Here is a 23,924-nt window from a genome sequence, read left to right on the forward strand (position 1 = left end):
GTAACATCTTGCAAAACATAGTGACAATAACGTTACCAGGAAATTGAGACTGATACGATCCACAGATACTATTCAGATTTCCCAGTGTTACATGTGTCCGTTCGGGTGTGTTCACTTCTGCTGTTGTACCGTGTTCCGTGTGCCCCACCACAGTGTCACAACCCATGAGGATGTCCCCTGTTCCCCATTTACAACCACATCCACTTTAGGTGGCATAGACGGTTCATGGCCAACATACAGGCTTGTCAACAGGGCTGGCTGACTTCCAAGACCCTGCTCACACAGAGAAAGTTCTGGAGCTAAAGTGTCCTACCTCCTCCCGAGGCCCTAAAGCCTGACAACCTCTGATCTGTTCTCCGTCTCTGTAATTTTGTCCCTTAAGAATGTTATAGAAATGGAATCAGATGATATGTAATGTGTAGCCTTTTTGGGGCAGAGTGTTTTCACTCAGCACAGTTCCCTTTGAAATTCACTCAGCACTTGTATTGCCGGTTGGTTCCTTTTTGTTGCTGAGGAATATTCCATCCCAAGATTTTTTTTAACCCAGTCTTAGACTGGAACCCTGGGTAAGAGGAAATCCATCGTGGAAACCTGAGAGTTGCAGAATGAGAGGAATGAGACATCTCTGGCCTCTGCTTAGCTTACCCGCATCTTGCAGCAGATGTCCGTGGGGTGATGTTTGAAAAAGCTTATGTGCTCTGACGGCTTGGCTGGTTTGGGAAACCAGTGGAAGAGCCTGCCTTCACCGTGTGAGATTTGTTCATCTGTGCTGTTGTGTTTTTGAACAGTGCATATGGACTGAAACAAAAGTTGGGGTAAAAGGTGACTGGATTTTGATGTTTTATTAGCACTGCTGCTAAAAAAATAACAGACGGGAGTTCTGGTCTGGTGCACAAGAGAAGTTAAAAGCTGCGTGAGCATGATTTCTTTAGAGGAAACCCTGAGCACCTCCCTGGCGTTGGCATGCCTTCACGAGAGCTATAAAGTGACATAGCCCCAGAATCTAATTTCACAGGGAAAATTTTAAGCTGTTGTTCCCTCAGAAAGCAGATGTATTTGCACTGTGTTAAACATACATGCTTGTGTATTTACACACGTGTCCTGTCAGTGAGGAGAGCATTTATGAAGTTATTACCCCCCTGCAAGGTCGCCTATACTTTCAAAATTAATGAGTGCGATGGAGTGATTCGGTATGTGAGGAAGCTCGTTGACGATCCCCAGTGTTACTTAGCTGATCCATATGAATCAGGGGGTTTGTATCAAACAGCCTGTAAGGGGAGGTTCCTTTTCCCGATAAGATGCTCCCTGAGGTCTCATCTGGCTCTGGGATTTATTCTTTCTTTTTTTGGCTGCACCGCACGCCACGTGGCAATGTGGGATCTCAGTTGTCCGACCAGAAGCCACATCTCCTGCAGCCATGCATGGGAAATGTGGAGTCTTCACCGCTAGAACACCAGGGAAGTCCCTGGGATTCATTCTGAAGACTAGAATTTGTTGCCTGTAGAGGAAACTTATTTTGGCCCCGTGAATTTCCTTTCTGTTCGACCATGGGGGTCTTCACTCGTGTTTGTAGTTGTGGAGTTGCGCTGCGTCCTGCTCCCTGTGACATGCCTAGTGCTGCAAGTGGCTTTTAAAAAGTGAAGTCGTCTCTTTGGTTGCAGGTGCAGCAGCCGGTCCATTTGATGGCAGTGAAGCACTTCATTTCACACCGAAATCTCCCCTGAACCTGTAGGTTTGGGTTTGAATACATTGGTTTTGAAATAAAACGAAATAGGCCTTTCGTCTTCGCAGGACTCTGGATTCTTGAGTTACTCTAGTCCTGTTAGAAAAGCGTTTGTCACACAGTAGAAGTGTCCACAGATACGTTTCAGAGCTGAGCACTTTACCTGCGGCATCACGCCTCACCCCACTGTGGCCCCTCATTCTAGGTAAGAACAGTCATGGCCTGGGTTTATGGGTGAAGAAGCAAAGCAAGGGATCAGGCAGCTTTTCTGGGGCTACTCACAGCCTCCTTCAGTGCTCTTCACTAGTGGTTGGTCTCCAAGTTCTCCAAGATAAAAATTATGTTGTCCCTGCTCACCTTCCCTGATGGAAGCCATCAGGGCTTCCCTGGTGGCTCAGATGGTAAAGAATCTCTTGCATTGCAAGAGACACGGGTTTGATCCCTGGGTCGAGAACATCCCCTGGAGGAGGAAATGGCAACCCACTCCAGTTTTCTTGCCTGGGAAATCCCATGGACAGAGGAGCCTGGCGGGGTACAGTCCATGAGGCTGCAAAGAGTCGGACACGACAGAGGGATTAACGGTCTTCACTGCTCACCTGGAGCTGACCAACTAAACCAATGACAAACCTGGTAAAATGGTTGGTGCCCTTACAATATATGATAGAGTTGGAGATGGGGAAACGGTGAGAGCTGGGGTCTGAGGGGCTGTTAACCAGCTGAATTCATTTTTACTCAGCTTCCTCCCAGCTCGATATTCTGCCTACAGTCCCATGATCAGTAGCAGTTGGTATCTAAATCTAGTCACAGTTTTTGTGAGTAATTTTTCCAGGGCTTGTGAACTCAGCCGTTTGACTCTCAAGTCATATATGTGTGTGTGTGTGTGTGTGTATGTGTTTTGCTTATCTCTGCTCATTTTCTGCAGTCTAATCTGTAGCCAAGAACTTGGCCGGAGCCTGCCAAGTCCACCTTGCGGCAGTGCCATCCTGTCCTGCAGGCTCTGGGGAGAGGGGGTTCTGAGCTCCCCGTGGGGGTCAAGGGGTCCCTGCTGTGTTGGTGCCCCCTTCCCCTGCCCCTCTGGGCTTCTCCCAGCTTGATTGGCCACTGGAATTCAGATTGATGTGTTGGCATCCATACGAGGGACACCTTTTTGTTTTGTTTTTTTCCTTAAGATTTTTTAAATTTTTTTTTGTTGTTGTTAAACACACTTTTTAAAAGTCTTTATTGAATTTGTTATAATATTGGTGCTATATTTTATGTTTTGGGTTTTTGGCCCCAGAGGCATGTGGGATCCAACCCACACCCTCTGCATTGGAAGGTGAAGTCTTAACCACTGGGCTGCCAGGGAAATCCCTGTTTTTAGATTAAACTTCATGAGCTTGGAGGGTATACCTTACTTACAACTTCTTCTGGACTCAGCTGGACAGTGCAGCAGTTACTTAAGGGCTTAGATCCTAAATAGAGTCATTCTGCAGTGATGCTGTGGCCAGGAACCATCGACAACAGCTCCCTTTCTGTATTCCCAGCCTCAGCGCCCTCTCCAGATGTAGGAGCCCACACAGACTCACTGTACATCTTCCAGACTGTAAGAAACCTGCTCTTTACAGAAAATGGAGAAATCGAGGAAAATATGAAGACTTATTTTTATGATCCAAAGGTGATTTTAAAAATCACCTTAGCATGGAAAAATAATTTCTCTTAACACATTGGGTGTATTTTCTGTCTCATGCATATATGCATACACTAACAAATGAAATTCACTGTTTAAAGAATTTTTTTTTTTTAATATATAAGATTTAGAGTCTGTTTTTTATTTGTTTTTCCATTTGACCTACAAGTGTTTTTCCTAAGTTATGAAGCATTTTTTAATTTTTAAAACGGAGTAAATAGTCTGTTGAGATTACAGGTATCATAATATATGTAGGTATACCATGATAGCTGTTTGTCGTGTCTGTAGTGTAGCAGAAATAGTCATCCAACTCTTTTCTGTTTTAGGGATCATCTTAGATGGTTTATATTTTTGGCGTGGTATGTGGAATCTTGGTTCTGGATCCAGCCAGAGATGGAACCCACGCTGTTTGCATTGGAAGTGCAGAGTCTTAACCACTGGACTGCCAGGGAAATCCCTGAGATTTATTTTTATATAAATCTTGGCTCCTCCTCTAGTTACTCCCTAGGGGTAGAATGAGTTGGGGGGTGAAATCTAACTTTTCAGAAAAGGTGCCCTTTCATACTCCCACTGAAGTGGTGGGAGTTGGGGGGGGGGCTTGTCTCACCAACACTTCAAACGTTCTGTTCTGTCATCCGTGGATTTTACGTTAAAAATCCTCAGCTCAGTGGGTTTTATGTCCCTGTGTTGAGCATCAGGAGACGTGCTTACTGTCTGACCCTGTGTGCTTGGTCAGCGGGGTGTCTGATGGAAAGGAACTCAGCACCCTGCAATCTAACAGAAAGCCGAGGCCAGGGCGTTCTTCAAGATGCTCCATTGGTTAGTGGCTGCTACTTGCTGTGTTCTCTTCGTGGGCTGGCCCATCTCGCCCAGTCCTGGCAGGTTTGGAACCTCTCCTAGAGATGGAGGTGCCTGGGCCTGTAGCTTTCTGGTTCACTTACTGTCTGGATCCACAAAGGCCACCTACAGGATGTCTGATTTGCCTTGTGGACTTATACCCCTGTTGCCCGATGCATTAGCCAGTCAGCGGCCAGGCTTTGAGCCAGGCTGATTGTATGGGGGTCCTCCCCCAGAAAGGTCTCCACCGCTGGGCATTTCAAAGTTAACAAGGCAGCTTCACGGCTTGTCTGACATTGGGACAGATGCTCGGGGTCACAGCCAGGCTTCTGGGAGCTGGGGGTCAGACTGCTCAGACCAGCACTTCCACGGCCAGCTGGGCAGTTTAGGGTGTGGGAACGCTGCTTGAATTCACAGGATGACGTCGTTGTATGTGTGGGTTGCTGCTTACAGCTCCACTTTTTTTTCTTTCTTTCAAAACTTGGCTCATATCCGGCCTGAGCACCCGTCGACTTGCTTTCCATGTTCATTTTTCCAGCTGTATCCAACCCCACCCCCACCCCCAATCTGGCATCCCGATGCCCTTGTTTATTCCTCCATCACTGGAGCCTTTCTCCAGAGGATTGAAGCTCAGCTAATGCCGTGAGGCTAGGCTCCTCCTGGTCACCTAGCCCGGCTCACATCTGCTGGCTCTGTAGGGTGGGTGCGAAAGCTCAAAGCTCAAAGACAGCCGAGGAATGGACACATTAATTGACTACATCTGAGACAACACTGAGAAAATATCCTATTTTGTTTTCCTTAAGAGAGTGGCTGGGTTCCAAGACTTCCCTTACAGTTTTCCACTGGCTGTCCTTATATTTGAAGACAGAGTTCTGAAATCTTGGCTGTTGGGCCTCTTCATGTTCTTAAAACTTAAACCCAGCTGAAGATATTTAATATTACAAAATTTCCATAAACATTCCTTCTACAAAGACTGTATGTAAAGTTTGTGCCTGGAGGGCCTGTTTCTTCTTAAAGTTGAAACTCTTGGACACGGGGGTAATCATGAAGTGTTGATTTGACCTTGGGTGTCTTGATACTAGCGTAATTGTATCGGGACATGGAAAATTAACTTTCAGGGTCCCCACCCCCCTCAATAAGGGGTAATTGTTTCCAAGCTAATTAATATGGTTTATTCATTATTAGGCAGCAGTACGTGGAATTGAATCCTGGAAAGGAATGACATGGCTGTAAAAGGGGAAGGCATCTCAGGTCATACTGTGTTAACTCCGTCTTGCCCAGCTTTTCCGTCTTTAGAGGACATTGTCCTTCCCTGGTGACAACCAGTCCAGAATTCCACCCTGCCTTATGCCTGGTAGGCCAGGTCTTTCTGGGGGCTGTGTTAATATCGAGAGGCTGGGCACGAATGGGAGCCCCATCCCACGTGACTCGGGTCAGCCTGAGGTCCTGGTTGGGGTCAGATCACACTTGTGTGGCCCCCGAGTTCTGAGCACAGGGGCAGAGGTTGGGGGGGGTACATCCCAGCAGCTCCTGGCCTCTCCTACTCAACCCACCTCTCCCCCTGCTGCTCAGAGATGCCCATTTGTGCTCCCAGCAGCCCCCCACATATGCAGCTCTGGTCCCCTGGCCCAGTTGAAGTCTGAAACCATCTGTTTCTGTTGTGGATGATCGTGGGTCACTGGATGTGGGGGAGACCTGCTGAGGGTGGTCAGATGTGAGCCAGGAGCTGCAGGGGTTGGGGAGGGGCCCAGGCTGTTCAAGGGTCCCATGAGCTGTGCTCCAGGAGCCTGTGGCCTCAGATTGACACCTCTGTCTGGGTGTGCCTCTCTGGCCAGAGGACTTCTGTTTGCTGATAGGAGTGGGTCGGTTCTGCGGGGCAGGCATTTGGTTTCTCTTGGGGACTTCTGGGTTCCATGTCTGCTTGGGGCTTTTCCCCACCTGCCACCCTTGAACTTGAGATAGTTCCAAGACCCTGCTGTGGATACACGGGGAAAGCCCCTGGCACCCACTTCCCATGCCCTCACATCCTCACTGTGACTCCATCCCAGAGGGCCACTTCCTTTTTGAACAGGTTGACACAGGGCTGGCCTGGGGTGACCCCCAGATCACCATGGCTCCCCAGGACCGGCTTTTGTCTGGAGCTGGGGCTCAGGTTCCGTGTCTGTTGAGTCCCTCTTGCAGCAGCCCATGGGCAAGTGGTTCCTTCTGCCTGGGGCACAAGTGGGCAGCTGAAGCCCCGGGGTGGGGCCCGGCAGCTGTGGGCAGCTGACCAGCATTTCTGAGAGTGACCGTGCATCACTTCAGTCATACTTAGTTTAAAAAACTTTTTATTTTGTTTTGGTATAGCCAGTTAACGATGCTGTGATAGTTTGAGGTGGACAGCAAAGGGACTCAGCTGTACCTACACATGTATCCATTCTCCCCTAAATTCCACTCCCATCCTGGCTGCCACATAACATTGAGCAGAGTTCCCAGTGCTAAACAGGAGGTCTTTGTTGGTTATCCATTTTAAATACAGCAGTGTGTACCTGTCCATCCCGAACTTCCCTGACTACCCCTTCCCCTCATCCTTCCCTCCTGACAACCCTAGATTCGCCCTCTTAAGTCTGTGAGTCTGTTTCTGTTTTGTAGGTAAGTTCGTGTGTGTGTCATTTCTTTTTAGATTCCGCATCTAAGGGATGTCATACGCTGTTTCCCCGTCCTGTCTGACTTCCCTCAGTGTGTTCAGTCGTAAATTTGATAACAACAGGCGCCCCCTTGAGAGGGCCCGCCAGCAGCATCTGAGCCAAGAGAGCATTGATGAACGCAAAGCCTGGGATTCTGGACAGTTCTCCAGCCGGTCCCTTGTTCCTTTCCTGAGCACAGCCTTGCCTCACTCTCACCATGGGGAGGGCGGGTCCACCCTGCCGTTGGGGGCTGGGGAGCACGTGTGGGTCCCTTCGTGACCTGGCGAGAGGTACTGGACTCGTAGGCCAAACGGGAACCATTTATCTCATGATGCGAGCAGAGACTGGTTGGGTCCTTAGCTGAGGCTGGTGGTGACACACTCAAGTCAGAGGCGCGTGCCAGTATCTGATGATCACTAGCATTTACTGAGCACTTGCTGAACCCTGGCCCTGTGCTGAGCACCCCCCGGGCATGATCGCTTCGAAAGGACCTGATCAGCTGTGAAGCAGTCGCTGTCACCTCCATCTCAGATGGGACAGAGTCCCAGGGCATTAGTCTCCTCGACCCATGGAGCACTGGGATTCTCCACGGTGTCCTGTTAACGCCACGCTCCCCCCTCTGTTCCTTCTCACTTGCCCCTCAAACTGCGGTAAATTCGTGATTGCCTGAGGGAAGAGTCTGTGGACTGCTTTCCGGTTCTCTGTTGCAGCACTAAATTTTTTAAATTTATTTTTGGGGACACTGGGTCTTTGTGGCCGCTCACAGCCTTTCTCTGGTTGGCAGCGAGCAGGGGCTACTCTGGTCGCGGTGCGGGGGCTTCTCATTGCACCCACTGGTTGCAGCGCAGGGACCCTACTTGCTCCGTGGCGTGTGGACCAGGGATCGAACCTGTGTCCCCCGCATTGGTAGGCGGATTCTTAACCACTAGACCAGCAGGGAAGTCCGGAAGTACTAAATGTGAAGGGGGCCCCCTGGATCCGAGACAAGCACAGCATGAAGGAGGGCAGGTTCGAGACAAGACCAGTGTTCTCTGCACCAGGGTTTCCTGCTTCTGTCCACAGTTACCCCTTGAGGACCTCCTCTTCTGCTCACAGATTTCCAGGCCTCGCTTTTGCTCAGTGGCCACCTTGTTCCTCCCAGCCAGAGGGAGAGAAATAGAGGCGCTTTCCTTGGAAGCCCGCCTCCGCCACCCATGGCAGGACAGAGGACGGGCATTTCAAAGCCTCAGTGACCCAAATGTGAGTCCGACAGAGCAGAGAATCCAGGTAGGGTTCAGGCAACCCCCCGGTGGTAGCAGAGCTGACGCATCAAAGCTTTAGAGGCGTTAGAAATAGTTTGTCCAGAGTAACTGCCAGTAAGTGGGCACTTTGTGATACCTGCCGCAGGTAGGGTGGGGGAGAGTCCTGGGGAGCCCACGCTGGGCTGCCCTCATGCCCCTCTTCTCTGTAGAGTTAGGATGGTGCAAGACCTTCATGCAGGGCACAGAGCAGAGCACATCAGCCATTCCTTGAGAGAGCAAAGTTGAAGTGGGAACAGGGCTGGTCCTCCTGGAATGAGCCAGGGCAGAGCCTTTCAGGCCCCCTTGCAGACCTTTTTAGAGTGCATCTCATTCAGTTTTAACTGTGGACCTAAAAGGTAATTTTCATATGCTCCACTCAGGATAAGAAGAAACTAGAAGTCCAGGTGGTGGGGACCCTGCTAGGCAATGTGTCCCAATTTGTAAGTTTCCTGCATGAAAACCCCAGCCTTGGCTCAGACTCCTGCAGGCCCTGGGTGCTGCCTCTTCTTGTGTGTGTGTGTCTGTCTTTCTGTCTTGCCTCTCCCCTCCTGTGTGTGTGCACACGCGCTCACACCTTCATCATTATCAACTGTGGGCGGAACACATTGGCCAAGTGATGTTTAATAGATTCACCCAGGTTATTGTACAAAAATAGATGCCCTTTCCCTTGGCCAGATGAAGCCGAGTCAGCTTGGAGCTTCCTGGCGTTTACTGGCCGAGGCCGAGTTATGTACTTGGTGGAACTGCTCGCTTGGGTTCCTGGGGTTGCTGGTTTAGGAGCGGTGGTGATTTTAATTGGCCCAGTCATTTCTGTGTCTTGTTGTATACTCCTGGAAGTTCTCAGAGGAATCCTGCCAAAAAAATTTCCCCTGGCGAACCCATGGGGCACTGCTCCCCGTCGTACTGTCATCAAGTATCTACGGAAACAAAGTGTTTTTGAATTTTTAGCCTTTCTGTGGCTCCAGTCTTTTTAAGTACTTCTTTTCCACCTTCAAGTAACAATGGGCACTCGCTTTAAAGATTCTGACAGTCTTCCAAGCTTTTTAATGTTCTTAATCCGCTAAAGGAGCTGTCACTGTTCACTTGGGCAGTCTGCAGGCTCTTCCAACTTTTTGGCTTGAAATTCCATGGAAGGTCACCTCCCCTGGCCTTCTACACAGGTGGGGTTGTCTGTTCCCCATTTAATTAATTTTACTGTGAAGTATCTCAAGGAGAGCGCCTGTACCCACCGCTAAGATGAGGTGGATTTAACATGTTAGCTTTGTCGTCAGGCCTTAGTTGAAAAGAATGTTGCTGACACACATAAGTGTACACCCACACTTGTATGTTGGTGCACATAAGTGTACACCCACACTTATATGTTGTTGTTTAGTGGCTCAGTCATGTCCGACTCTTTTGCAACTCCATGAACTGTAGCCTGTCCAACATATGTATATATATTTATATATAACATATATATATGATAATGTATTATATATATAAATAATTTGTTTTTCAGTTAAATGTTTGATTTCCCACTGTGTTCCACACCTGGAGGAATTTGGAGATCAATGATGTGTAGTCAAGGCATTGAAATATTTTAGAGACTTGATGGTGTGCAGAGTGTGTTACAGCCTGGCAGTCAGACGTGGAGGTGTTACAGAAGATGTCCAGGCGATGGGATTTGAAGGGTGGATGAGAGTTTGTTAGGCAGGTTCTCGCTGCCTCCAGAGGATGTTTCTTTGGCTGTAATAGGTACTTAGTCAAGGAAACTGTCATTAGAGGCTTGTGACCATTGAGAGCCCATGACTGTCCGTACCTTCCTAGCACTTCAGAGACTGGATGTCTCTGCTCTCCCCACCCACTCCCTTGAATTGGAAAGTTTGGGGTGTAAGGTAGTGTGGGGCGCGGTAGGAGTGAATTACTTCTTGACTTTGGGTATATGCTAACCCTGACCATAGTGACCACCATGTTCCTGTTCTTGACTCAGGAGTAATGGACAAGCAAAAGCTGATTGGTGTCAGGGTTTGGACCCTTCCTTACATTAGAAAGAGCACAGGAATATGGCTTTCTTGCTTTCTTTTTCTTTTAATTAAAAAATTATTTATTTATTTGGCTGTGTTGGGCCTTAGTTGCAGCATGTGGAATTGTTAGTTGTAGCACGTGGGAACTAGTTCCCTGATGAGGGGTTGAACCTAGGCCCCCTGTATTGGGAACATGGAGTCTTAGCCGTTTGACTACCAGGGAAGTCTCAGGAGTATGGTTTCTTTTGAATGGTTTGAAAAGTAGAGTGCACCTGGGAAACAGGTTACAGTAATTTCATACATTTTTAAAAAAACATCCATCAACCGTTTGAATCCTGCTTGATTGTAAGGTGAGCCTAGAAATGGTCAGGGTCGGCCGCAACAGTTCTTTCCCACGGGACTTGAGAAGGACTGCCTGAAAACGTGAACACTCCTGGCGCCTGGCACCTCCAGCGTTGCAATTGTTTCTGTCCTTCATGGGAAAGGCACAGGGAAGACACGCCTGCCGCCCAGGTGTTTGCCTTTTCTATCAGCCCTGGGAGTTGTAACTTCTGCTTCCACCCCTCTTACTGCTCTGAGTGTGCAGGAAGTGGTTCAGATAATGTGGAAGGTCCCATGTATTTCCTCTTCATTCCACGTATAGTAAAATAAATGTGAGTGCTGTTTAATGCATCACCTCGTTTCATATTGCATTTGCCAAGAAAGTGCAGTTTTATTGAACATTAGGATTGAATTCTTAACTGAGTAATCAATTTCAGTAGTAAGTTAAAATGCCTTCTATTAATGACAACTGCAACCGTTAATCAGTTACAGTGGATTAACAGTTGTCAGCACTTATGCTAATAGCACTTATAAACCATGGGATTCTGGTTCGCACTTTATAATTCCATATATCTCAAACTGCTGGTAAGATGGTTTGCTTGAAGGTATTGATTGTTTTGTCCCTTTGCTTGCTACTTGGAGATGTAAAGAAGTTAAATGACATTTTCACAGCTATGACACAATATCACCTTCTGGTTTTGCACACTTGGCTTCATGTCAAAATAGATGGAAAGAGATCATTTGTTCTGGTGCTCTACTGTTTAATTTGATCTGGTGTATGACTAAAGCAAGACAAATAGTATTTTTAATGAAACCATTTAATAACCTCTGGTAGCTTAGAATCGAAGGCGTTGGAAAAATGCAATTAAAAGATGGCTAGATGTAAACAACAAAGAAAGAAATCATTGCCTCAGCTCTACTGACCCATTTCATTTTGCTTTCAGGGTTTCATCGCCTTAAATGGTTTTGAACCAATGAAGCTGGATTCTCTTAAAAAAGACGGACAACCCATCGTGTGAACTATAGAGTTTGTGGACAAATTTATGTTGGTGAGTTATTATAAAATGGCTCCAGGTAAAAGTTCAGGTTTTTCAAAAGTCCCCTTTAGAATGTGTTTTCAATTTGTTGATGACTATGGCTCTCCTGCAGCCTCCGGATATTTCATTGGGATGTTTAATAGCGGGATCATATTGATTGTCTTTCAATTAATTGCATCTGGTATTTTCATTTATCAAAAGCAAAATACATGTAATTAACTGAAGCAATACAGTTCAGTGTAAAGTGATGTTGCTGCTGTCGCTGCTGCTGTAGAGATAAGTCAACGGAAATTACACTAGGAAACTCGAGTCAGGATGGAGCCGTGCTAGGGCTTCTCGACATATTAATTACAAAGAATAAAAATGAATTAGGGAAATAGTCCCATGCCATCCCAAGTGGCTCGAGCAAAATGGTAGATGGACGTCTTTAGGAAGAAAGCAGCTTGCTGATGATGGTGCATCTTTAATGAGCTAAGAGTCTGAGAGTTACAAACCTCTAGGATGTCCTTTTTTAATTTTTTGCCACAACCTCTCAGGCCTGCGGGATCTTAGTTACCTGAAAGACAAAGTGTTAGTCACTCGGTCGTTTTCGACTCTTTGAGCCCCCTTGGACTGTAGCCCGCCAGGCTCTTCTGTCCACGGAATTCTCCAGGCGAGAATACTGGAGTGGCTAGCCATTCCCTTCTGCAGGGCGTCTTCCGGACCCAGGGGTTGAACCTGCGTCTCCTACGTTGCAAGCGGATGCTTTACTGTTACGTGGCCGGGGATTAAACCTGTGCCCCTGCAGTGGAAGTGCGGACTCTTAACCATTGGACCACCAGGGGAGTCCCTCTGGGATGTCCTGAGCATAGAATGATTTCTTTCTGGTGGACTGGATTAGGGATGTGGGTGTGTTCTGAGGAGAGCCTTCAGTTGTCAGCCCTCATGTGGAGTGTGGTTGAGAAAATATTGATGGATAGACTTCGGTCCCCTTCCCACCACCAGAGCAAGGACTTGGAGTAGGCGGGGTAAGGGGGCTCCTGAGTTAATTTCAACGTGCCTTGAGCCATTTCCCACAAAACCTTTACAGAGTCTCAAAGTGCCAACTTCTCAGAAATGATTGATTTTCATCCTGCTGGGGAAAAAAAAAATTTTGCTCCTTGAGCTGACAGTGTCATTTTAAAGCCAGGAAAAAAAAGAACGTGCGCAAACTCCCTTGGTGTTCTTTGTGTCGAGGCCCTGCGTTTACCCCCTGCAGTAGTGAGTAGGACGGGCTGTCTCTCAGCTCTGGGTCAGAGGCTCACAAAGTGTTTGTACAGCAGCGTCCTCGCCTGGGCTCCTGAGCAGGTCCCTGCACGTGGCTCTGGAGTAAATGTTAGTAGTAACACAGAAATACATGCTGCCTTTAAAATGTTAGCCTTAGGCAGCCTGGCTTTGCTGGGTGGTACTGCCTGGGCTTGAGGAACTGACCCTCAGTCTCAAGCCAGCCAAGGGGGTGTGGCCCAGGAAGGGTCTCACTGTACAGGTTCCCCCCATTTCCCATGGAGGAGAGTCATTTGTGGGCCCTGGGGCTTCTCCCCTGGACCTGGGCCTGCAGAACCTGCTCTCCAGCAGGTCCCTCTTAAAGGCCTCTATTTGTGAAATGAGTAGTTCTGCTATGGTCCCCGTGAGCCCCCGCCTTGTATTGGGTTGGCTAGAACGTTTGTTTGGGTTTTTTTCCATAACATGTTATGGAAAAATCCGAACGCACTTTTTGACCAACCCAATAGATGTCCAGAAACCTTTGCCAAGAGTCATCTGAGGAGGCTGCCCGGGCAAAGGTCACAACAGAGTGTGCAGGTCACAGAGAATGACTTAGCAGAGAGGGCTCCGTAATCTTTGAACAAGTCTGAGTCTTTGTATTGAGGGGATGAGAAGCTAGAAATAATCGGTGACCCTCCTTTGGGACAATGGAACATGAGTGTGTCTGTTTTAGCCATGGAGGCCACTCTCAACCATATACGTTCAATTTTGCCTTTTAAAGCCAATATTTCTTTCTTATCTGGCTGCCACTCATTCTTCTAAAAGAAGCCTTTGTTTTAAAGACCCCATGTGCTGTAATCTGCCCCGGGTTCTCGGGCAGGGACGTCATTGCACACATTTCTTTGTGGACCTGGGAAGGCTCCAAGACTGGGCTCTGGGGCTAAAGATGTGTTCGGCAGCTCATAGCAATGGATATCCTTCAGGCTCCCACGTGCGTCCAGTTCCACATCCAAGCACTGGCAGCGCCTGACCCAAACATCAAAAAAATGGTTAAGTAACAGCCTTTTCATTTGATTCGACCTAATAATTGTACCCGTGTGGGATCCTGTTGATCCATGATCTCTGTCTCAGAGAGAAACATTAACATGGCATAAATGCATCCAGTGTCAGAATGAGATGGCAACACAATTCTGATAACACTTTTCCTGGGCACCTAGCATGCTCAGACATTCCGCCTAATATGATGGTTCTCAGGACTTACGTGTTTTTAGCATAATTTGGGGGGTCAGGTTTTTGGCAGCGCTCTGGAAAAGCTCAAGAAGCTCACTGTGACCCTGGGGTTGGCCCTGATTGGAGCATGGCCACCATGCCTGGAGGCTGCCTCATGGTGTCCGCGACCTCACCCATGGCAACTGTGGCTCTGTTGGCCTGGCTCCTCCCCAGCACTGGGCACCCTGCCAGTGGATTAACCTTTGCCCCTGACCACCCCCAGATGTACTCGCAGGGTGGGGCTCGTCCCTGTCCCAGAGACATGTGTTAGTTCTGAGCTCTCTTCTCTACGGCTCATTCCTGCTCCCAGTACACCGTACCCCACTTTCTGGGTGGCTATTCAGTCAGCCCCTCCTGTAGCCCATCTGGGGCAGCATCTTGAATTGCAGCCTGAGAAAGCGACCCCATGTTGATTTCAACCTGATAGCTTACCTGTTGAGATCTCCTTCTCGCCACGTCTTTTTTTAATATGGGAAGGGGAGAAGGAAATAGATGAAAAACACAATTCATAGGAAGTCCGTCTTGGAATGGCAAATCTGTGTGGTGCTAGAACCGTTTGTGGGTCTTTCTTGTGGTATATTTGTGCGTGTCCTCATTTAAAAGCATGAATATTTCTCTTAATATTTCTAGACTTGATACTCTCTGGCTTTTGTGGATTTTTCTTTTCCTAACTTCAAACCAGACATTTCTACTTTCTCCCCAAAGAGGCTCCTCTGTCATCCGTAATGAACAACTACCCGCTACGTTAAGAGGCTGCTCTGTCATCCGTAATGAACAACTACCCGCTACCTTAAGATCTGTCGCACTTCGTCCTGCTTTTACTATCCAGCCTGTAGTTGTTGCTTATTACGGTGAAAGCCCTACATGCCCCCAGTTTGCTGATTTCTGGAACCAGCATTAGTTCTCCCATGGTTCGGATGGGTCCATTGTTTCTTCTTGTGCCATTTTGTCATTAAGCGTTAATATTTGTAGCGGTGCCAGGTAACCTTGTAATTTTAACAAAAGTGTCGGGGAAAGAAATAAGTGCTTGTTGTCAAATGTCTACAACTAAGTGGAAACACAAATCACAGCCCTTAGCTTTTATTCTGTAAAATGATGGTGGGGTAGCAGTGGCTGTGGTTTGGCAGACACGGCGGCGATTCCGGCTGCCTGCACCCGGAGACGCTCGTGCGCTGCTTTATTTTGACAGATTGCGATAATGCTGTAGAAGCTTGACCGGCCTCACAAAGCCCTAGGGAAAGGTGATCTGAGGTTCTCCAGGCGCTCGTGACGCAGGGGAGGGCCTCGCAAGGTCTGCCTTGGGGACCAGGCAGTTCTGACCTGAGCGTGGCTTTGGTGGGCCAGGGGCGTTCAGTGATGTTGTCTCCAGTCTTTAAGGGTCTCTGCCCCGTTTCTGCCAACACAGCTTCCTTCTCCCCCGACAGAAGGGGAAAGGACTGCCTTACCCCAGAGACAGATGCCTGCACCCTGCAGCGGCCCTGAGTGCTGCTTCCCCAGGCCCTGGAGGGACCCGGCTGTGGTCACGCTGGTCCTCAGTTGTGGCCTTCAGGGTCCCCTTGAGCTCTCGGTCTGCACAAGGGGCGTGTGATCCTCCTCCAACTTTTAGGCTAGAGGCATGGCTGCCAACATGGGAAACCGCAAACCAGAGCAAGATTGGCTGGGCCTTTCATCTCTGGGGACTCTAGATGAGAGACAGCCAGAAGGCCTCGATCCGGGCGGCGGGGGTGATGCTGATGGAGCTGCAGCTCGCTCTCGGTGGGGAGAGGGGAGGGCCCCGCCGGGGCTCTGGGTTCCTGGTTCCTGTCTGTTTCTTCCTGAGCTGCGGATCCAAGCTCCTGCAGGGGCCCTTCTCTGGAACATGTTGGCTCAGGCCTTGTCCTTTCCTCCTAGAATTTCCAGATTTCCCTCAAGGCTTCTGGGCAGCCCCAGGGAGATCAGCCAGCCAGTCCCCTTGTTCTGTTTTCAAAGACCGTCTGTGTCCTGGTCACATGGGGTCAAGTCCCCAGCCCTCGTTCTATTAGGTCATTTCTCTGCTCTGTTGGTGAGCTATTCCCCACCTCCCACCCCTCCGGATTGATGGCTGGTTCTAATCCAAGTCTCTTCCCCAGCCCGGGAGGCTTGGAACTCTGGCATCCGTGTGTCTGGAATATAGGCAGTCTGCCTCCTGTACTTCCTGGGGTCCCGGCCGGGGAGGGACTCTACTGAGCTGTTCTGCCGGGCAGGAGGGGGGCCTGGCTGGGAGAGACTGCTTCTTACAGCCCTCTGTCCTGGGAGGGACACAAATTGGTCATTACCAAGCATACCATCCAGTGTTATGCAGGGACAGGCTAGGTATTTGGCCCTCTCTTCCCAAGACCCTATGACCTTGGCTGAGATCCTTGTTTTATTACTGAGTAATAATAGTATTAATTTATTAAGTGATGCTGAGATGGTACGCCAGCACTTGGGACCCATGAGTAGACCTGGGGCTCAGACCCTGACAGTGTAACCCCAGATTCAGGGTTCCCTAGGTCCCTGCTGAAACACTTGAGTCCTGTGACATGCTCTCTCCCAGCATACAGGATCCCTGGGTAGCGATGACTCTGTCATGCTCGCTCCTGGGGTCCGCGGCTCTCTGGGAAGTCCATGTTCTCATATGCACGATGGAGTCTGTGCCTGCCCCAGGCACTTGGTCCCCGGGAAGCAGGGGCCAACCGTGGGCTGGCTGCTTGTTCCAGGGGGTGTGACTGTGTGCCAGGAAAACCCCTCTAAGGCCAGCCATGATGGGGACCTGGACAAGCCCGCACACGGGGATTCCTACCCCTGGCCTCCCTGATAGAGAGGAGCAGCTGCCCCAGGTTCTGGGACCACCAGAGGCCTGTGTCACGGGTCTGATCCTTATCATTTCTCTGGAACTGGGAGCCAGGTGTGTGTGGGAGGGAAGAGTAGATGGAGTTAAGGACCTGCCACAGGGTTAGGGCCAGGCCGGCTGAAGGAAATACTTTATGTTGACTGTAAGTTTCAGGTTGAGTGTGTACATGTCAGTGTGTGAGTGGCTGGGGAAATGAGCTTTCGCGTATAAAATTGTTTGGGTCTCAGGCAAGCATTTTTGCATGTGATTAATCAGAGAGGAAGAGGTTATTTCTTTGTATAAATATTTTTGTTGAGCATTTATATGTTACCCCTGCTGCTGTAGCTATTTCTAGAATGCGTTAGACCAGTTAAACATCTTTTTAAAATACAGTCTTAGTTTTAGGTCCTTTTGGTGGTCATTCCATCTAAGTCTTTGTGGAGGAACACACAGCACCTCTCCAGGTTCATCTGGCCCTGCTTTCAACTTCTAAGCTGTAAACACTAAGGAAATACCCCACAGCCCAAGAATCAGTCCATGTGATGCGGAAAGATCCAGGACACTCACGAGTTTCTTCGTTTACTCTCTGGGTCCTGAGTTGCCGTGTATTTTCTGAAGGAAGGCTTTGGGAAGTGGCTGGACTTCAGTTGGCCGACGTGAAAGTGGCTTCCCCTGCTTTCCCGTCTGTCTTAACAGGTGGCCGAACACGTTTGCTTTATTGATGGTTGATTCTTTTATTTTTGGCAAACTTGGCAACTCCCACCTGGCCCCATGCTGTTAAAAATAGTCTTCCTGGTTTAACTAAAGGCATTTGCAATTCATTCTTCCATGTAGCAATTAAGATAATTCCCTTAGACTCTGCACCAGTTGAAGATAAATAGGAGGTTTTAAAAGAAAATGCCTCGTAATCCATCGGTTTGTGTGTGCGGGCAGATGGGTAATACTTGAGAATGTCTGCCGTGAGTGGACTCCTGTGAAAGGGGGTAAAATGCAACATTTTTCTGTACTTCTCTCAAGCACAGCCCGAACAGTGACATTTATACATATTTTATAACGTGGTTTCTTTAAGCAGAGGGCTCAAACAAATCAATTTCTCAGCAGTCTACTGTTTAAAGGCAATAGCAACAACCTGTGGGGTAAGTTACAGAAGCTGTTAAAATTAATTATATTTGTCAAAAAGATAGAACGTTAAGGGGAAAATGTGACTATGTGGGGTTAAAAAACAGACCAGGGGCAAGGAGCAGTTCCGAGCCTCTGATCCTGGTATTTAATTTCCATCTCTTCATGTGTCTACCGATCAGCCCTGGTGGCTCCCACGCGGGACCCGCTTTCCAGCCTTTCTCCAGGCTGACGGATGGATCAGATGTCCTCGTGAGCTTCCTCAGATCTGCTTAGGGCAGCCTTGATTTGTCGGACAGTATTGTGCTGTCCTTTAATATAGGAGGTTTGCAGAAAATGAGTCTTGGTGCAGAAATATCTGGTTCCTGTGTCTTGTAACTCAACACCTGGTCTGTGGTTGCTTCCCCTTTTCCGGTTCAGCTTATACATTGTTGAACTCAAAGGAAACCTTTGTTGGCCAGAGCAGGGTGTAACCTGCAACTCCTGGAAAAATTCAGCTGAAGCCAGTAGTACAGGGCAGCGCTCGGGTTCGTGGGGTCCAGAGGGAGGCTGTTGTTGGCTGGATGGGGCTTTCATTCCAGGTACTGGAGCCTCAGGACAGGCCTTGCGATGCAGGGTTACGGGGTGCCCCTTGGTTCCTCAGGTCATGATCACCTGCGTGCCAGCCCCTCTGCATACTGCAGACAGGTGTCCACAACTCAGGAACGGACATTTGGGAAGAAGCACCGCAGGAAGGTGGGTTCTGCATCCTGCGAGGTATTGACTCAAGTTGCCCTTGGCCTCATCCACATCTCTTGATCAGTACTGATAACCTTTCCTGGGTGCCAGAGAGTTGCCCAGTCATTGTTAACATAGAAACCTAGGACTTGAGTCTCTCCTGGCTCCATCAGGTGAGAGGAGATAAAGATTTTGTGAAGAGACTCAGATTCAGAAGCAGTGCTCTGTTACCATAGAATATCCCAGAGTGATTTCTGCAGGCTCTCCGAAGCAGAGGCCACATCTGATATGCCTTCATGATCTCTTTGATTTTCTGTACATAGTCCACACGTTACAGATGCCACAGGACTACCTTTTTTTTTTTTTAAACTATTTATTTGGCGGCACCAGGTCTTACTTGGGGCATGCAGGATCGACTTCCCTGACCAGGGCTTAAACTCAAGCCCCCTGCAATTGGGAGCATGGAATCGCAGCCCCTGGACCACCAGGGACGTCCCAGGACTGCTTTTTGAATAAATGAATCCCGGGCTGTGGAGAGACCAGGGAGGTGCTGGGTGGCTGAGCCTGTGCTGGAGTCGGCCCGTCCCAGCATCTATCCGAAAGGAAGGGTTGATACTGCGTCAGCTGGGAGTGTTTTCTGCTGACAGAAGGCAAACCAGCATGTGCTACACTACCTGTTTGGAGGAGGTGTGTGTGTGCTCTGAAATGATAGATCCACGTTCCTGAACTTTCCGCAGCAGGAGAGCATGTCTGTGCCTCCCCTGCGTGCAGGTGGGCATGCATGGGCAGGGAGTTTGAATTCTGCGTGTCTAGGGGACCCGGCTGTACTGGGGCTGTGCTTGTGGCAGCTTCGTGGATGGGGCGGGGTTGTGACTCAGCCGCCTTGATTGCGTCTGAGCTGGGATTATGAGGACCCTGTCGTCGCCCCAGGTCCCTTGGGGCCGAAGGACAGATGGTGCGCGTATCAGATTCCTTCATGGACACAGTGTGGCGGCGGCCTGCCCTGCCCTGCCCGCCTTTGGAGATCGGGAGGCTGGGATTCTGTGCAGGCGGATCTGTTTGTTAAAAACCTGAACTTTGAGAATCCAGTGCTCCTGACTTTTCATAATTCAGTCAGGCTCGCCGCCACTTCCTAATTACAGTGGAAGAGGACCCCCAAACCGCGATGCAGGGTTGAACTTCCTCTCGAAAGAGGGTCCTTATTTATTGATTAGTACTCGGATCCTCCACGGGCTCCAGTGGCAGCTCCGCGGAGGCCTGTTTAAGGCTGGAGAGACTTCTGCTGGCCTGTCTAAACGAGGCAGAGGGATGCGGCCTTAGGCTTGGCCGGAAAGCTGCCCAGCTCTTTAGTCTGGGACTGCGCGAGCTGAAAACAACCCCATGGCCTTGGCACCTCCTCCTTGTGTTTCCATGGGGAAGGTTAAGATTGCAGTAACCAAGGCCTTGGTGATGGTGGGGGGCAAGGTCCTGAAGGTGGAGCCAGGAGATGCTTGCAGGGTACCCTGGACCACCTCCAGTGCAGACTAAACCCCTCTTTACTTAGTGCCTCGGGCTCTCTCTCTGCCAAATGCAGGTGAGTTGGTACTAAATCCGAGTTGTGGGGGTTCAGTGAAACGTCATCAAGGAGGGCTTGGCCAGTACCTGGTGCATCGTGAGGGCTTCATAGAGAATGACTGCGTCATCATCACTGTTGTTGTCGTCATTCGCAGCATCCGCAAATGAGACGGTCACTCGGCTTGGAGGGGAGCCCCGGTGACCTGCCCACGGCTGGAGGAGCACAGAGCCCAGGGCGCCCCTCGAAGGAAACACCCGGACTCTGGGTGGTGTGAACATTGAGATGAACTCTGTAGACTCCCTTGTTCATGGCAGCTCTGCCTGGCTTTCCTCCTGGGATGTTGAAGTGGCACGCACCCCCCTTTCCCACCAACCTAGTACTGTTTCTTCGTCAAGGGATGAAGAAGGTGTGGGGTTCCCTGAGGCGTTCCCCACGTGTTGCACATTGATTTTGAGCTTTTATTTTCACGAGGATGAGCTGATTGCAGCCATAGCAGGGGTGAAGTGCTGGTAGCCGGGAGCTTTGCCCAGGTGTGCCTGGCTACCTGGATACCTGTCTAATGATGCGTGTCTTGGGAGCGGTCCCCCACTCTCCTGTCAGAGGCTAGCGTCTCTGCAGTTTGCCTGAACATTGAGTGTGACCAGCAGGGGCTGAGGCCGACTCAGCCCCCGGTCTCTCCCCAGCGGTGACCGGGTCAGCCGTGGAGAGGGACCGGCACACGGGGCTGTATCCTGAGAGGCGAGCCGGGGGAGGCTGGTTAGCACGGCCACTTCACATGAAAGGCTGTTAGATTCAGGTCACCGGGTTTGGACTCCTGCATTTTATGGCAACGTCTAAAAATGCAGATTTGTAACAACCAACGTTAATGAATTCAGACTGTTTGAATTTCACACTGAATAATGGCTGGAATTATCAGAGCCGGGGGCTTATGAGATCCTTGGATCGGTGTAATCTTTTCTCAAGATTCAGTTGATAGCATGATGTAATATCACATTACTTTTATTAACAGTCCTGGCCATAAAAGAAACACACCTATTAGGACAGGAGAATTTAGTAAAAATAGTAGTAATAATGAGACCATTTGGAATGTGTAATCTATTCGGTAAATTTCAAGATGCCACATCTCATTTAAAATGCAATGTTGTGCCCCTAGATATTGAAGGTAATACCTCTGTACCCTAGGGCTTCTTTTTTTTACATTAAAAATACTCTATTTAAATGCAGATTTGATTTGCAATCTAGGAAGAGAAGTATAGGAAGAAGGACAACTCTGCATCTATTAAATCAGTTCTGGTTTCATGTAGTTCTCTGCCTTTTCGCCCTTACCTTCTACCCCAAAGGGTAATCTGCAAACATACAAGTTTAGGAAAGTGCATAAAGTTGCAAAGGATAATAACGTTGTAATATCTTTGTCTTCCTTAGAATTTTCCTCCACACACATCCCACCACAAGTTGAAGAAACACAGAAGGCCCCCAGATTTCATCAGAGGGCAGAAGCTTGAACTGACTCACAAGAAGTGAACACACATCCAAGGACTTGGTTAACCTAATTTCTTTTTAGAATGTATCGCTTCTAATTCTGTGTGTGTGTGTGTGTGTGTGCATGCGTTTTTATTCCCCCTGAGTTCTGTCTTTCCATGGCTTTTTTCCACATGTATTTAAAGCTCATTACCTGGAAAACTAATAGAACAGCCATATTGCCGGGTGCAAATGTCAGGAAGATACTAGGGCTTCCCTTCTGAGTGCAGAAGCAATGCGTTTGATGTTGAGCTTCAGTTACCAAAGAAATGGATTTATAGCTTTTGACATTCTACTCTTAGAATTAATTAGGTGGCTAATCATTATAAATACCATTTTCTTTTGCTGTTGTCTCCATTTAACAGAGCATCTCCTGCTATATGCACATGTCAGTTTCAAACTGAGAGTTGTGTTTTGGCTTTTATGCTCTGTCAAGGGAAAATGAAAGTAAATTCTTTATAATATGCTAATTGATCTATTCGGGAGTTTTCAGATATAGACAACATCTGTGCTTGCCAGTAACACAGTTAATAGCTTCCGATCTTCCACATAAGAAAAGATTTTCACTGTATGTGACCTCGCTGAGACATACTGTGTCCTCCCCAGGGCTTGGCCCTGTGGAATTTAGGCCATGGCAGCAGTCCCCAACCTTTGTGGCACCAAAGATCGGTTTTACAGAAGACAGTTTTTCCACGGAATAGGAAAGGGTGGTAGTGGTTTCAGCATGGTTCAAGCATGTTACATTTATTTTGTACTGGGTTTTTTTTTTTAATTATTTATTTTGCGCTGTGTTGGGTTTTCGAAGCTTTGTTCAGGATTTCTTTAGTTGCAGCGAGCAGGGGCTACTCCTGGTTATGATGCTCGGGCGTCTCACTGGGGTGACTTCTCTACTTGCGGACCACGGGCTCAGCAGTTGTGGTGCACCAGCTTGGTTACTCCGCAGCATGTGGGATCTTCCAGGACCGGGGTTCGAACCCAAGTCCCCTGCATTGGCAGGTGGGGATTCTTACCCCCCGCGCCACCAGGGAAGTCCCATGTGGTGCACTTTTATCTCTAATGCCACCGCTGATCCGACAGGAAGTACCCGTCTGTGGCCTGGAGGTTGGGGACCCCCGATAAAGAGGATGGCCAGCTATAGTCTTGTGTCCCCACCCCTCACCCCAGCCTAGACCAGACTGGCTGGAGGGATGGGTTTGGAGCAAGTGACCTTGGGCTTGGGCAGCCCTCAGAACCTTTCTGTCCTCCTTGGAGATGCCACCTTCTCTGGTCACAGGGTGCCCTTGTATTTTCCCTTAGGCAGTGGTTTTGGCAACTCAAAAATGTTTTTTTCTTACAAACCCATAGCTAGGAAGTGTCCTGTCTTTTCCTACTGGCTGTGCGGAGCTGCACCCTGTAAATGCTGCCTCCTGGAAAAGGAGAGTTTCTCCAGCAGCTAGTGGCAGATGCTCCAGATTGTGCAGGGGAGGTGTCCCTCCAGTGTGCCTGGGCACTGGGGCTTGTGTTGCAGGCCTGCCTTGGCCATGGAGCGCAGAGTTGAAAGGGCACTTGTGCTTGGAGGCTTGTAGTGGTTCAGCACTTGACCGCAAAAGGAGGCTTGCCCATCCCTCCTGGGCCCTCAACCTCATTCGGTCTCCTGTGTGTGGCTGGTTCTGTGAAGTTGGGAAACAGGGAATCTTTATTCTTATTATCTTGGGGGTTTCCCTGATAGCTCAGTTGGTAAAGAATCCACCTGCAATGCAGGAGACCCTGGTTCAATTCCTGGGTCGAGAAGATCCCCTGGAGAAGGGATAGGCTACCCACATCAATATTCTTGGGCTTCCCTTGTGACTCAGTTGGTAAGAATCCGCCTGCAGTGCAGGAGACCCTGGTTTGATCTCTGGGTCGGGAAGGTCCCCTGGAGAAGGGAAAGGCTACTGAGCAACTTTCACTTTCCCTGTAGTGGATAATGGAGGTGAGTTACCTGCTCTTGGCTCCTGGCAGGAGCAGAGGTGGGGTTTGACCCCACATCTGGGTTGTACCTGCACTCACAGCCTGTTGTGGCCCATCACCATCTCCCAGAAGCCTTTGGACACTGGGTGTAAAGGGCTTGATGTTGAGTGTCCCTGGACACCTGATCTGATGGTTGTCCTCTTACTGCAGACTCCCAAGTTTGTTGCAGACAA

The 23,924-nt window shown here is 49.0% G+C and overlaps 1 protein-coding gene across 2 annotated transcripts in view; it reads left to right on the plus strand.

Annotated features, from left to right (window-relative positions):
• The window catches only part of CTBP2 (C-terminal binding protein 2), a 167,123-nt gene that overhangs the window by 41,146 nt on the left and 102,053 nt on the right, over positions 1-23,924 (plus strand). Inside the window, exons 2-3 of one of the 2 annotated variants that reach the window (XM_081533652.1) lie at positions 11,441-11,545; positions 21,667-21,784. The gene's annotated coding sequence lies outside the window, so the exon portion shown is untranslated. The remainder of the gene's footprint in view (positions 1-11,440; positions 11,546-21,666; positions 21,785-23,924) is intronic. The other variant, XM_081533642.1, reaches the window with a different exon arrangement.

Source organism: Giraffa tippelskirchi, chromosome 2 (assembly GCF_054371585.1).
Source record: "Giraffa tippelskirchi isolate mGirTip1 chromosome 2, T2T-mGirTip1v1.2.pri, whole genome shotgun sequence".
NCBI lineage: Eukaryota > Metazoa > Chordata > Mammalia > Artiodactyla > Giraffidae > Giraffa > Giraffa tippelskirchi.